We start from the raw sequence: 15,476 nt of genomic DNA, 5'->3' as shown, positions 1-15,476 counted from the left end.
GGGCCGCCCCCAGGTGGTGAGGGTAGGTACCAACATCTCCACCCCGCTGATCCTCAACACTGGGGCCCCACAAGGTTGCGTTCTCAGTCCTCTCCTGTACTCCCTGTTCACCCATGACTGCGTGGCCATGCACGCCTCCAACTCAATCATCAAGTTTGCAGACAACACTTTAGTGGTAGGCTTGATTACCAACAATGACGAGACAGCCTACAGGGAGGAGGTGAGGGCCCTCGGAGTGTGGTATCAGGAAAATAACCTCACTCTCAATGTCAACAAAACAAAGGAGATGATCGTGGACTTCAGGAAACAGCAGAGGGAGCAGCCCCCTATCCACATCGACCTGACAGTAGTGGAGAAGGTGGAAAGTTCCTTGGTATAGACATCACGGACAAACTGAAATGGTCCACCCACACAGATAGCGTGGTGGATGCACAACGCATCACCCGAGGTAAACTACCTGCCCTCCAGGACACCTACACCACCCGATGTCACAGGAAGGCCAAAAAGATCATCAAGGACAAGAATCACCCGAGCCAATGCCTGTTCACCCCGCTATCATCCAGAAGGCGAGGTCAGTACAGGTGCATCAAAGGGACCGAGAGACTGAAAAACAGCTTCTATCTCAAGGCCATCAGACTGTTAAAATCTCTACTTAATCACCCTCCCGGATCCGGGATCATCCTCATCAGAAAAGCTGACTAGCATAGCCTAGCCTAGCGCCACAGGGATATCATATACTATAATTTCATGAAATCACAAGTCCAATACAGCAAATGAAAGATAAACATCTTGTGAATCCAGCCAACATTTCCGATTTTTAAAAATGTTTTACAGCGAAAACACAATATATATTTATGTTAGCTCACCACAATAGCCAAACACACAACGCAAACATAGCTTTCACAAAACCCACAAGTAGAGATAAAATGAATCACTAACCTTTGAACAACTTCATCAGATGACAGTCTTATAACATCATGTTATACAATACATTTATGTTTTGTTCGAAAATGTGCATATTTATAGCTACAAATCCTGGTTTTACATTGTGAATATGGCGCCAAAATTAACCAAATTGTCCAGAGAAATTTTGGAAAGTCACGTAATCTAACCAAAAAACTCATCATAAACTTTGCTAAAAAATACATGTTGTACAGCAAATGAAAGATACACTGGTTCTTAACCTGTCTAGGATCAGCGTGGCGCTAGCGGCACCCCCCCCTCCCCCACTGAAAAACCAGTGCCGCGAAATTCAAAAAAAATATTTTTTTTAAATATTTAACTTTCACACATTAAAGTCCAATACAGCTAATGAAAGACACAGATCTTGTGAATCCAGTCAACATTTCCGATTTTTAAAATGTTTTACAGGGAAGACACAATATGTAAAGATGTACATCTATTACCTAAAAACACATTAGCATAATCCACCATCTTTTATTTGTCCACCAACACCAGTAGCCATCACCAATTCGGCTAAACTAAGATATTTATAGCCCCTAACCAACAAAAAAACTCATTAGATGACAGTCTGATAACATATTTATGGTATGGGATAGGTTTTGTTAGAAAAAAGTGCATATTTCAGGTAGATGGCATAGGTTACAATTGCACCCACCGTCACAAATGGAATAGAAAAACTACTTAGAGCAACGTGTTTACCTACTTACTAATCATCAAACATTTCGTAAAAATACACAGCATACACGAATCGAAAGACACAGATCCTGTGAATACAGACAATATTTCAGATTTTCTAAGTGTCTTACAGCGAAAACACAATAAATCGTTATATTAGCTTAGCACATAGCAATTAGCAGCCCAGCATTGATTCTAGCCAAAGTGAGCGATAAAAGTCAACATCGCCAAAAGATATTAATTTTTTCACTAACCTTCTCAGAATTCTTCCGATGACACTCCTGTAACATCATATTACACATTCCATATAGAGTTTGATCGCAAATGTTTATATTTAGCCACCAAAATCATGGTTAGACAATGTGAAATGTAGACAAGCTGGTAAAGAAAAAGTCCTTGCGCCACTTAGACAGTGATCTACTCTTATACATAAATACTCATAAACGTGACTAAAAAATATAGGGTGGACAGGGATTGATAGACAATTTAATTCTTAATACAATTGCGGAATAACATTTTTTAATTTATCCTTACTTTTCAATACAGTTTGCGCCTAGCGAAGCTACGTCATAAAACATGGCGTCCTAAGCCACTAAAATGTTTCGACAGAAACACGATTTATCATAATAAAAATGTCCTACCTTGAGCTGTTCTTCCATCAGTATCTTGGGCAAAGGATCCTTTCTTGGGAGAAATCGTCTTTTGGTGGAAAGCTGTCCTCTTGCCATGTGGAAATGTCAACTGCGTTCGGGATGAACTGAAAAGCGTGCCCAACTTTTCACATCGTTGCAAAAATAAATGTCCCAAAATCGCACTAAACGGATATAAATTGCTATAAAACGCTTTAAATTAACTACCTTATGATGTTTTTAACTCCTATAACGAGTGAAAAGATGACCGGAGAAATATAACAGGCTAAACTAACGCTTGGAACAGGAGCGGGTCGGTGTCCAGCACGCGCGTTACGCACCAAGGAAAGACTTGCTAGCTACAGGGTTTTTTGATTTATAGGGCCTGTGAACGCGCAATCGACCCCATTGGAATCGTCATCACGTAAAGGCATCCAGGGGAAGACGTAAGAAGTGTCCGTATAGTCATAGCAATATCAGTGCCGTTTTAACTGACTTCAGAACAGTGGCCAACATTTCTGAAATCTGAATCCATGTCAGGGAAATTGCTGTAGAATGGGCTCTGTTCCACTTAGAGACAAAATTTCAACTCCTATAGAAACTATAGACTGTTTTCTATCCAATAATAATAATAATATGCATATTGTACGATCAAGGATTTTGTGGGAAGCCGTTTCAAAAATTAGCCAAATTAGCATAAATAGTCTAAACAGCGCCCCCATCCCCAACAGGTTTTAATGCAACCGCTGTGTTAGATTTAAAAAAAAATAACTTTAGTAAAAAGTACAGCATGCAGTAATCTGAGACAGCGCCCAGCCATTCTCCGCCATGTTGGAGCCAACATATTCCACAAAAATACGTAATAACATCCTAAATATTCTCTTACCTTTGATGATCTTCCATCAGAATGCAGTGCAAGGAGTCCTAGTTCCACAATAAATCGTTGTTTTGTTTCAGAATGTCCATTTCTTCTGTCGAAGTAGCAACTTTGGCTAGCATGGTGGAGCGTACATGTCCATGAACTCTTGGCGCATGGAACGAAAAATTCCAAAAGTCATAATAAACGTCGAATAAACTGGTCAAACTCAGTTGAAAATCCATCTTTATGATGTTTTTCTCATATGTATCCAATAACGTCCAAGACGGAGCATTTCGTTGTGTCTACCTAACGCATTTCAGAAAATAATATGGTGCTCTCTGGTGCTCAGCAAAATACTGCCAATATGGCGGACCTGTCACTCCAAAAGCTCTCATTCGGTCTCACATCAAGCTAGACACCCCATTCAACATTCTACTGCCTGTTGACATCTAGTGGAAGGCGTATGAAGTGCATACAGATCCATAAATATAAGGAAATTGAATAGGCAAGGCCTTACACAGACACCCATTTTCAGAATTTTCACTTCCTATTTGGAAGTTTGCTGCCAAATTAGTTCTGTTTTACTCACAGATATAATTCAAACAGTTTTAGAAACTTCAGAGTGTTTTCTATCCAATGGCAATAATAATATGCATATCGTATGATGTAGAACAGAGTACGAGGCCGTTTAATTTGGGCACGATTTTTTCACAAAGTGAAAACAGCGCCCCCTATTAAGAAGAAGTTAAACAGCCATCACTAACATTGAGTGGCTGCTGCCAACATACTGAATCATCTCTAGCCACTTTAATAATGAAAATTGGATTTAATAAATGTATCACTAGTCACTTTAACCTCTCTTGGGTACGTGAGACGTTAGCGTCCCACCTCTTCAACAGCCATTGAAACTGCTGAGCGCCAAATTCAAATACAGAAATACTCATTATAAAATTTCAGAAAACAAAACATATTTTACATAGATTTAAAGATGAACGTCTTGTGAATCCAACCACGGTGTCAGATTTAAAAAATGCTTTACGGCGAAAGCATACCTTACAATTATTTGAGAACACAGCACAGCAGACAAATCAATATAAACAGTAACCAGCCAAGTAGAAGAGTTACACAAGTCAGGAATAGAGATACAATTAATTCCTTACCTTTGATGATCTTCATATGGTTGCACTCAGCAGACATTAATTTACTCAATAAATGTTCCTTTTGTTCGATAAAGTCCTTTTGTTCGATAAAGTTCGATAAAGTCTCTCTCAGTTTTGTTCGCGCGTTTTCTTCAGTAATCCACAGGCTCAAACTCAGTCAAAAGAGGCAGACAAAAAAATCCAAATTGTATCCGTAAAGTTCATAGAAACATGTCAAACGATGTTTATATTCAATCCTCAGGTTGTTTTTAGCCTAAATAATCAATAATATTTCAACCTGACAATAAGGTCGTCAATATAAAAGGTTAACAAGAAAGGCACTCTCTCGGTCGTGCGCATGAAAAAGCCCTGTGACACTTTAGGGTCCACTCATTCAGACTGCTCTTACTTCCTCATTTTTCAGAATACAAGCCTGAAACAATTTCTAAAGACTGTTGACATCTAGTGGAAGGCATAGGAACAATTTTAGTCCTAAATCAATGGATTCTGTAATGGCATTGAATAGAAAACTACAAAATCCCCCAAACAACTACTTCCCGAATGGATTTTTCTAAGGTTTTTGCCTGCCAAATCAGTTATTTTATACTCACAGACACTATTTTAACAGTTTTGGAACCTTTAGAGTGTTTTCTAGCCAAATCTACCAGTTATATGCATATCATATCTTCTGGGCCCGAGAAGCAGGCAGTTTAATTTGGGCATGCTTTTCATCCACAATTCCGAATGCTGCCCCCTACGCTAGAGAAGTTAAACAATGCCACTTTATTTATATAATGTTTACATACCCTACATTACTAATCTCATATGAATATACTGTACTCTATACCATCTACTGAATCTTGCTTATGCCGTTTGGCCATCGCTCATTCATATATTTTTATGCACATATTATTTTTCATTCCTTTACACTTGTGTGTATAAGGTAGTTGTTGTGAAATTGTTAGGTTAGATTACTTGTTAGATATTACAGCATGGTCGGAACTGGAAGTACAAGCATTTCGCTACATTCACATTAACATCTGCTAACCATGTGTATGTGACAGATAAAATGTAATTTGATTTGAACTTGATTAGAGTCCACCTGTGGTAAACTAAATTAATTGGACATGATTTGGAAAGGCACACCTGTCTATATCAGGTCCCACATTTGTCAGTGCATGTCAGTGCATCTCTGTCCGGGTTTGGCCGTCATTGTAAATAACAATTTGTTCTTAACTGACTTGCTTAGTTAAATAAAGGTTAAATAAAATTAAACCCCTGGAGAGACCTGAAAATAGCAATGCAGCAACACTCCCCATCCAACCTGACAGATCTTGCAGAGAAGAATGGGGGAAACTCCCCAAATACAGGTGTGCCAAGCTTGTAGCGTCATACCCAAGAAGACTCAATGCTGCCAAAGCTGCTTCAACAAAGTACTGAATACTTATGTAAATGTGATATTTCAGTTGTGTCTAGATTGATGAGGTAAAAAAACCTATTTAATCCATTTTAGAATAAGGCTTTAACGTAACAAAATGTGGAAAGTCAAAGGGTCTGAATACTTTCCGAAGGCAATGTGTGTGTGTGTGTGTGTGTATATTGATTACACACACACACACACACACACAAACACACACACACACACACACACACACACACACACACACACACATACAGTTGAAGTCGGAAGTTTACATACACCTTAGCCAAATACACTTAAACTCAGTTTCACAATTCCTGACATTTAATCCTAGTAAAAATTCCCTGTCTTAGGTCAATTAGGATCACCACTTTATTTAAAGAATGTGAAATGTCAGAATAATAGTAGAGAGAATGATTTATTTCAGCTTTTATTTCTTTCATCACATTCCCAGTGGGTCAGAAGTTTACATAAACCATTTAAAGGCAATGTTGAGTTAACTTGGGTCAAACGTTTTGGGTAGCCTTCCACAAGCTTCCCACAATAAGTTGGGTGAATTTTTGGCCATTCCTCCTGACAGAGCTGATGTTACTGAGTCAGGTGTGTAGGTCTCCTTGCTCGCACACGCTTCTTCAGTTCTAACCACAATTTTTCTATGGGATTGAGTTCAAGGCTTTGTGATGGCCACTCCAATACCTTGACTTTGTTGTCCTTAAGCTATTTTGCCACAACTTTGGAAGTATGCTTGGGGGTCATTGTTCATTTGGGAGACCCATTGGCGACCAAGATTTAACTTCCTGACTGATGTGTTGAGATAATGCTTCAATATATCCACATAATTTTCCTTTCTATTTTGTGAAGTGCACCAGTCCCTCCTGCAGCAAAGCACCCCCACAAAATGATGCTGCCACCCCCGTGCTTCACGGTTGGGTTGGTGTTCTTCAGCTTGCAAGCCTCCCCCTTTTTCCTCCAAACATAACGATGGTCATTATGGCCAAATAGTTATATTCTTGTTTCGTCAGACCAGAGGAAATTTCTCCAAAAAGTATGAGCTTTGTCCCCATGTGCAGTTGCAAACCATAGTCTGGCTTTTTTATGGCGGTTTTGGAGCAGTGGCTTCTTCCTTGCTGAGTGGCCCTTTCAGGTTATGTCGATACAGGACTCGTTTTACTATGGATATAGATACTTTTGTACCTGTTTCTTCCAGCATCTTCACAAGGTCCTTTGCTGTTGTTCTGGGATTGATTTGCACTTTTCGCACCAAAGTACTTTCATCTCTAGGAGACAGAACGCGTATCCTTCCTGAGAGGTATGACGGCTGCGTGGTCCCATGGTGTTTATACTTGCGTAATATTGTTTGGACAGATGAACGTGGTACCTTCAGGCGTTTGGAAATTGCGCCCAAGAATGAACCAGACTTGTGGAGGTCAAAATGTTTTGTGGAGGTCTTGACTGATTTTTTTGATTTTCTCATGATGTCAAGCAAAGAGGCACTGAGTTTGAAGGTAGGCCTTGAAATACATCCACAGGTACACCTCCAATTGACTCAAATTATGTCAATTAGCCTATCAGAAGCTTCTAAAGCCATGACATAATTTTCTGTAATTGTCCAAGCTGTTTAAAGGCACAGTCAACCTAAGTGTATGTAAACTTCCGACTTCAACTGTACATACACACACACACACACACACACACACACACACTGATAATGACTTGGCCTGTGTCCCATAATGTGCCTGCATTCAATACAAAACTAAACTTTCAGGTAAATTTGCCTATGGCGCACTGGGCCAGTGCCAACAAAGCTACTGTCCCAAATGAAAGAAATTCTGTCTGGGTCAAGATCTGATAGGAAAGCAAATGATGGGTGCATAATTTTAATAGCAGGTGATTTTAGATTTGATTTGCGGTCTGAGAAAATATTCTATACAGGGTTCATACAGACATTTGAACGTGAAATTCAAGGGCTTTTTCATGCACTTAAATTGTAATTTAACTTCTCTAGGGTAGGGGGCAGCATTCGGAATTAAACTGCTCAAATTAAACTGCCCAAATGAAACTGCCAGCTACTCATCCCCAGAAGATAAGATATGCATATTATTAGTGGATTTGGATAGAAAACACCTCTGAAGTTTCTAAAACTGTTTGAATCATGTCTGTGAGTATAACAGAACTTATGTAGCAGGCGAAACCCCGAGGACAAACCATTCAGAATTATTTTTTTGGGGGGTCACCCTGTTTTCAATTATCTTTCATTGAGAATCCAGATTTCCAAGGGACTTGCTTGCAGTTCCTACCGCTTCCACTAGATGTCCCCAGTCTTTAGAAATTGGTTGAGGTTATTCCTTTGTGTAATTAAGAAGTATGGCCATCTTGAAAAAGTGTCACTTCATGTGTACTGTTTGATAGAGGCGCAACACCAGAAAGCTTGAGTTTGTTTTCTTCCTATATTGAACACAGATCATCCCGTCTTCAATTTTATCGATTACTTACTTTAAAAAATACCTAAAGTTGAATTATAAAAGTAGTTTGAAATGTTTTGGCAAAGTTTACAGGTAACTTTTGAGATATTTTGTCGTCATGTTTGCGCAAGTTGGAACCAGTGTTTTTCTGGATCAAACGCGCCAAATAAATGGACATTTTGGATATTTATCGACGGAATTAATCGAACAAAAGGACCATTTGTGATGTTTATGAGACATATTGGAGTGCCAACAACAGAAGCTCGTCAAAGGTAAGGTATGAATTATATTTTTATTTCTGCGTTTTGTGTCGCGCCTGCAGGGTTGAAATGTTTTCTCTCTTTTGTTTACTATGGTGCTATGCTCAGATAATAGCATCATATGCTTTCACCGAAAGGCCTATTTGAATTTTGACATGTTGGCTGGATTCACACCACGTGTAGCTTTAATTTGGTATCTTTCATGTTATGATTTAAATGAAAGTTTGATTTTTATAGTAATTAATTAGAAATTGGGGCTCTGCATTTTCTCTGGCTTTTTGCCAAGTGAGGCAGTAACATCACGCCTAAACTCAGATTTTTGGATATAAATATGAACTTTACCGAACAAAACATGTATGTATTGTGTAACATGAAGTCTTATGAGTGTCATCTGATGAAGATCATCAAAGGTTAGTGATTCATTTTAACTCTATTTCTGCTTTTTGTTACTTCTCTCTTTGGCTGGAAAAATGGCTGTGTATTTCTGTGGCTATGTACTGACCTTACATAATCGCAAGGTGTGCTTTCGCCGTACATCCGTTTTGAAATCAGACACTTTGGTTGGATTAACGGGAGGTTTATCTTTAAAATGGTGTATAATGCTTGTATGTTTGAGGAATTTTAAGTATGAGATTTCTGTTGTTTTGAATTTGGCGCCCTGCAATTTTACTAGCTGTTGGTTAGGTGGGACGCTACCGTCCCACATACCCTAGAGAAGTTACGGACCTACATTTTATATGTAATTGTTGTAATAACCTATAGATAAAAAGAAAACTCCCCCCAAATTGTATGCAAAAACGTATGCATTACCACTTTAAGAATGCATTTTTTATAATCTATACCAAATGGTATTAAGCATTGATTTTCACCTTATTTTTACATTCTAAAATGTCAGAGTAATGTGAGCATTTTCTGACTAAATAGACAGCATGCTCCCAACTCAAACACACTAATAAAATCTGTCCATGTGGCATCTAGTCAGTCTCACCATCTGAGATGATGGGTTACTGTATCATGTTTTAAAAACAAGAAAACGACCAAAAAACGGTTTCCCTTTGTAATGGAATGTATGGAAAATCAAGCCAAAATCCAATGTTGTCTTGCTCATAATATCCTTAAGTGCAATAGACATTATTTACATTTTAGTCATTTAGCTGACGCTCTTTAAGATAGCTACGTGGGGGGGGTGAAAAGTTATGGTTAAAAAAAAAAAATGTATTTTTTGTGGGGGGGGGGGTGGTCAAGGTGAGGAAGAGGATTATTTAAAATACTGTTTGAAGGTAGGTTTTCAGATGTTTTTGGAAGATGGGCAGGGACTCTGCTGTCCTAGCTTCAGGGGGAAGCTGGTTCCACATTTGGGGTGCCAGGACAGAGAAGAGCTTGGACTGGGCTCAGTGGGAACTGCCCTCCCGTAGGGGTGGGATGGCCAAAAGACCTGAGGTGGAAGAACGGAGTGCTCGGATTGGGGTGTAGGGTTTGAGCATAGCCTGAAGGTAGTGATGGGCAGTTCCACTTGCTGTTCCGTAGGTAAGCAGCATGGTCTTGTAGTGGCTGCAAGCTTCGACTGGAAGCCAGTGGAGTGTGCGGAGGAGCGGTGTGACATGAGAGAAATTGGGAAGGATGAAAACCAGGCGGGCAGAAGCATTCTGGATAAGTTGTAGGTGTTTGATGGCACAAGCGGGGAATAGTTCAGTGTCATCCACATAGCAATGATAGGAGAGACCATGTGAAAATATGGAGACAAGTGACTTGGTGACTAGAGAGAAAAGGGCCTAGAACCATGCCCTGAGGGGACACCAGTCGTGAGAGTACGTAGTGCAGACACAGATCCTCTCCACGTCACCAGGTAGGATGTAATACAAGAATGTGCAGAGCCTAAGACACCCAGCACTGAGAGGGTGGAGGGGAGGATCTGATGGTTCACGGTGTCGAAAGCAGTGGATAGATATAGGAGGATGAGAAAAGAGGAGAGAGAGTCAGCTTTGGCAGTGTGGAGAGCCTCGTGACACAGAGAAGAGCAGTTCCGGTTGAGTGACCCATCTTGAAGCCTGACTGGTTAGGGTCAAGAAGATCATTCTGAGAGAGATAAAGAAAAGAAAAGAATGACGAGACACAGGTCTATAGATTGACGTCAGATGAGTCGAGTGGAGCAACTCGGGCCATTTTGACCTCAGAGGGGATGCAGCCAGTGGTCAGAGATAAGTTGAGGGAAGTGAGAAGGTCTCCAGAGAGGGTCTGGAGAAGGGATGAGGGGATGGGGGTCGAGTGGGCATGTTGTCGGGCAGGCAGACCTCACTAGTCACAGGATGTCATCTGGAGAGAGAGGAGAGAAAGAGGTCAAGGCGTAGGGTAGTTCTGTGTGAGTGAGACCAGTGGAGTCAATAGGCTGAGTGAATGAGTAGCGGATGTCGTCAACCTTTTTTTCAAAGTGGTTGACAAAGTCGTCTGGACCATATGATTTTTGTGGGTTGACACATTGAAGGTATTGCTTGATGTCTTTCACAGAAATCTGTATATCAACAGCTGGTATGCTATCTATACTGTCCAAGGCCACTTTCTGCTGCGATGTAAAATCACAAAAGTCAAACCTACAATAGAAACTGTTAAATCACTTTGCAAAAGCAAGGTCATTTGACAGTCATCCAATGTCTCTTTGATTTGTAGCCTATGATGGTTTGTAGCCCTTGCCAGGCTTTCTTACTGTCCTTGAAAAGGTTTTATAATTGGTGTTTGTACACTGCTTTGCACTCCTTAAATGCTTTTAACCTCTCTAGGGTATGTGGGACGGTAGCGTCCCACCCATTCAACAGCCAGTGAAACTGCAGGGCGCCAAACTCAAAACAACAGAAATCCCATAATTTAAATTCCTCAAGCATACGAGTATTTTACACCATTTTAAAGCTACACTTGTTGTAAATCCAGCCAAAGTGTCCGATTTCAAAAAGGTTTTACGACGAAAGCACACCAAACGATTATGTTAGGTATGAGCCAAGTCACAGAAAAAGACAGCCATTTTTCCAGCTAAAGAGAGCATTAACAAAAAGCAGAAATACAGATAAAATGAATCACTAACCTTTGATAATCTTCATCAGATGACACTCATAGGACTTCATGTAACACAATACATGTATTTTTTGTTCGGTAAAGTTCATATTTATATCCAAAAATCTGAGTTTAGGCAAGACGCTACTTAGCAAAAAGCTTGAGAAAATGCAGAGCCACAAATTAAAATTATTTACTATGTTAATTACTATATAATCATTAAATCACATATGAAAGACAACAAATTAAAGCTACACTGGTTGTGAATCCAGCCAAAATGTCAGAATTCAAATAGGCTTTTCAGCGAAAGCATACGATGCCATTATCTGAGCATAGCACTTATAGTAAACAAAAGAGAGAAAACATTTAAACCCAGCAGGCGCGACACAAAACACAGAAATAAAAATATAATTCATGCCTTACCTTTGACGAGCTTCTGTTGTTGGCACTCCAATATGTCCCATAAACATCACAAATGGTCCTTTTGTTCGATTAATTCCGTCAATATATATCCAAAATGTCAATTTATTTGGCGCGTTTGATCCAGAAAAACACCGGTTCCAACTTGCTCAAACATGACGACAAAATATATCAAAGATTACCTGTAAACTTTGCCAAAAAATGTCAAACTACTTTTGTGATATAACTTTAGGTATTTTTTTATGTTAATAATCGATAAAATTGAAGACGGGATGATCTGTGTTCAATATAGGACTAAAACGAAATATTGCATGCCTTCTGTTTGATTGAAGTGCATGTACAGGACACCTGGAGTGCCTCGACTTCAAGATGGCCGTATTTCTTCATTACACAAAGGAATAACCTCAACCAATTTCTCATGACTGTTGACATCTAGTGGAAGCCGTAGGAACTGCAAGCAATTTGCTTAGAAATCTGGTTTCCCAATGAAATCTCATTGAAAAGACAGTGACCTCAAAAAAAAAATCTGAATGGTTTGTCCTCGGGGTTTCGCCTGCTAAATAAGTTCTGTTATACTCACAGACATGATTCAAACAGTTTTAGAAACTTCAGAGTGTTTTCTATCAAAATCCACTAATAATATGCATATCTTATCTCCTGGGGATGAGTAACTGGCAGTTGAATTTGGGTATGCTTTTCATCCAAACGTGAAAATGCTGCCCCCTACCCTAGACAAGTTAAGTTGCCTCTGAATATTTTTCCTTTCCTCTTTACTGCCACCTGATTTAAAACACATTTTTTTCTGGTTGAGGAGTTATTTTAATTCCTGAGTTACCCAGAGTTTATTATTGGGGGAGATATTTCCTTCCTTTTTGGGAATAATGAGATCCTCACCGAAACAGATGTACTCCGAGACGGTATCCGCTCTTCTAGGTCATCGGCGCTGTCCATCAGAGCTGCCCAATCAGTGGACTCAAAACAGTAATGGAGGGCTTCAGTCCAGCTTTTAATCTCCACCTTTTTAGCCTTTTCTCATTGCAGACGTGCTTTGTAGACTGAGATGAGCTGAACCATGTTATGATCCGAGCCCACAAGATTGGGTAGTGCCTTGGAAAAATACACACCTGGGATGTTAGCAAAACAGAGGCAGAAAGGCTTCATTTCGAGTAGGACATGTAACATATTGCTGATATGATGGTAAGTCTTCAGATAGATTGCCCATGTTAAAGTCTCCCAGGATCAGCTTTACTGCTTCAGGTGACTGTCTCAGCCTGGGATACAAGGTCGTGAATCAAGTCTGCAGTTATTTGGGTGTCAGCGTGGGCTACGTAAACAATAAATAATCGGACCTGATTTATTTCCCATGGCAGGAAGTATGGCCGTCGGTTAAGAGCAAGGAGTTCAATGTCTTTATTACAGACCTTGTGCTTAGTTGTAATATGGGCAGGATTGCAATATTTCTCATTGATGATTGCACAAACTCCACCACCATCTCTTACCAGAGTTGAAGTTTCGGTCCATTCTAATAATTGTTGAGCCATAAAGCTCCACAACGGAGTCGGGATCCTTTTCCGTAAGCCAGGTCTCAGATAGACAGATCAAGCAGGATTGTCAGTACTCTGAGAGGTATTGGGTACAAGCCCGTACGTAGCTCATCAGTCTTATTCCTTATGCTTTGTGCATTGCCGTGCATAATAGAGGTGTTCTGAAGGGCTGTTTTTTTAATCCGATTCGAAATTCCTCCTCTACTGCCATGCTTCCTTGGTTTAGAAGCCTTTCCTTGGGAACACGTTGATTGTATTAATGGTGGTTGTGCAGCTTGTTTGGTGTGTTTAAAAATAAAACGTAATGCTATTTGCCTCATTATTAATTATCCAATTTAATACAACTAAAAACTTTGTTGGTTAAGGTAGATCACAACTCTAAACAAACAGAAGAGACGAGCACAAATGACCATGTCCCTGCAAGAACAGACGCCACTTTCCATGTATTGTTCCTGACAGGTGCTCCTAACTAACACTAATTGCTAATTGCCTAGCAGAGGTGGAGAGCACACCTCCCTGTACTAATTGCTGATTGCCTAAAAGAGGTGAATCTACTCCCCCTCCAATACAGCCACTGATTACTGGAGATATCAGGAGTCCTCTAGCAATAGAATGAAGCATGGAGCCTGAGAAGCTGGTTATATACACTCAGAAAATAGATTAAACCATTCCCCCTCCAATACAGTGATTACCAAAACAAGTAACAAATTGCCCTGCCCCTTGATCCTGGTTGATGTGTCAACAACTATCTGCAAATGACCAAGTAGGAAGACAGGCAGCACTTAAAGTAGATGGCCCTAGCTAGCAAAAAGACGGTACTAGACCACAACAGATAAAGACAAACAAATTATACTTATCACTCCTGGAGATATCAGGAGTCCTCTAGCTACAGAAAGAGGCGCAATACCCTTCAATTGAAATGTCAGGAAATGAAAGCGCCTACATATCTCATAAAATGTTATCATAAATTAAATCACAGAATAATTATATTGGACTTCTAAATTTGCTACCATAACTTCAATGACTTTTCAAGGATCAAAGCGCCTGCTACTGCCATCAAGCTGTACCGGAGCGCCAAGTCTGGGACTAAAAGCCTCCTGAACAGCATCTACACCCAAGCCTTAAGACTGCTGAACAGTTACTCAAATGGCTACCCTGACTATTTGCATTGATCCCCTTTTTATTTGCACTAATTCTCATGCACCGGCTCTATGCTGGACTCTACCCACACATACTACACTGCCATTCCAACATGCATTTACTCATTTAGCAGATGCTCTTATCCATAGTGACTTATAGGAGCAATTAGGGTTAAGTGCCTTAAGGGCACATTGACAGATTTTTCACTAATTTGATTCAGGGATTCGAACTAACAACCTTTCAGTTACCGGCACAACGCTCTTAACCGCTAGGCTACATATACACACATTTACGCACACACACACACACTACATACGCTCACGCACAAAACACACACACATGCATATTGATGCCACACACACACTCACACATAGACACATTTAAAAAACTTTCACACTCTTCACAAGTGCTGCTGCTACTCTGTTTATTATCTATCCTGATTGCCTAGTCACTTTTACCACTACCTACATGTACATACTGTATTACCTCAGCTACCTTGTGCCTCTGCACATTGACTCAGTACCGGTAGTCCTTGTACAGTATGTAGTCTCATTATTGTTATTTTATTGAGTTACTATTTCCTTTAACATTTTTAGCAACTTTGCCTTACTTTTTAACTCGGCATTGTTGGGAAAGGGCTCATAAGTAAGCATTTGACGGTAAAGCCTACACCTGTGTTATTCAGGGAATGTGACAAATTAAATTTGTGTTTAATTTTCAAGGTAGGCTATTCCATGATGACTGAATTGTGCATTGCAAATATTCAACCAAGACCTTGAATTGAATTGGTTTGCATACCCATTCTTGCCTTAGCATTTACTGGTAGATATCATAACTTTGAAAATGTTTCCTACAGCTGTTGGTTTTTTCTCCAATCAACAAGCAGCTGTTTGAGAGCTGCACGCTATATCTGCCCGACAGAT

The 15,476-nt window shown here is 39.9% G+C and overlaps 1 pseudogene; it reads left to right on the top strand.

Moving 5' to 3' along the window:
* LOC129858822 (serine-rich coiled-coil domain-containing protein 2-like) overlaps window positions 1-15,476 on the top strand; it is a 124,008-nt pseudogene that overhangs the window by 78,290 nt on the left and 30,242 nt on the right.

The sequence above is a fragment of the Salvelinus fontinalis genome, chromosome 1, assembly GCF_029448725.1.
Source record: "Salvelinus fontinalis isolate EN_2023a chromosome 1, ASM2944872v1, whole genome shotgun sequence".
Taxonomy (NCBI): domain Eukaryota; kingdom Metazoa; phylum Chordata; class Actinopteri; order Salmoniformes; family Salmonidae; genus Salvelinus; species Salvelinus fontinalis.
This window is presented reverse-complemented; position numbering and strand designations above follow the sequence as displayed.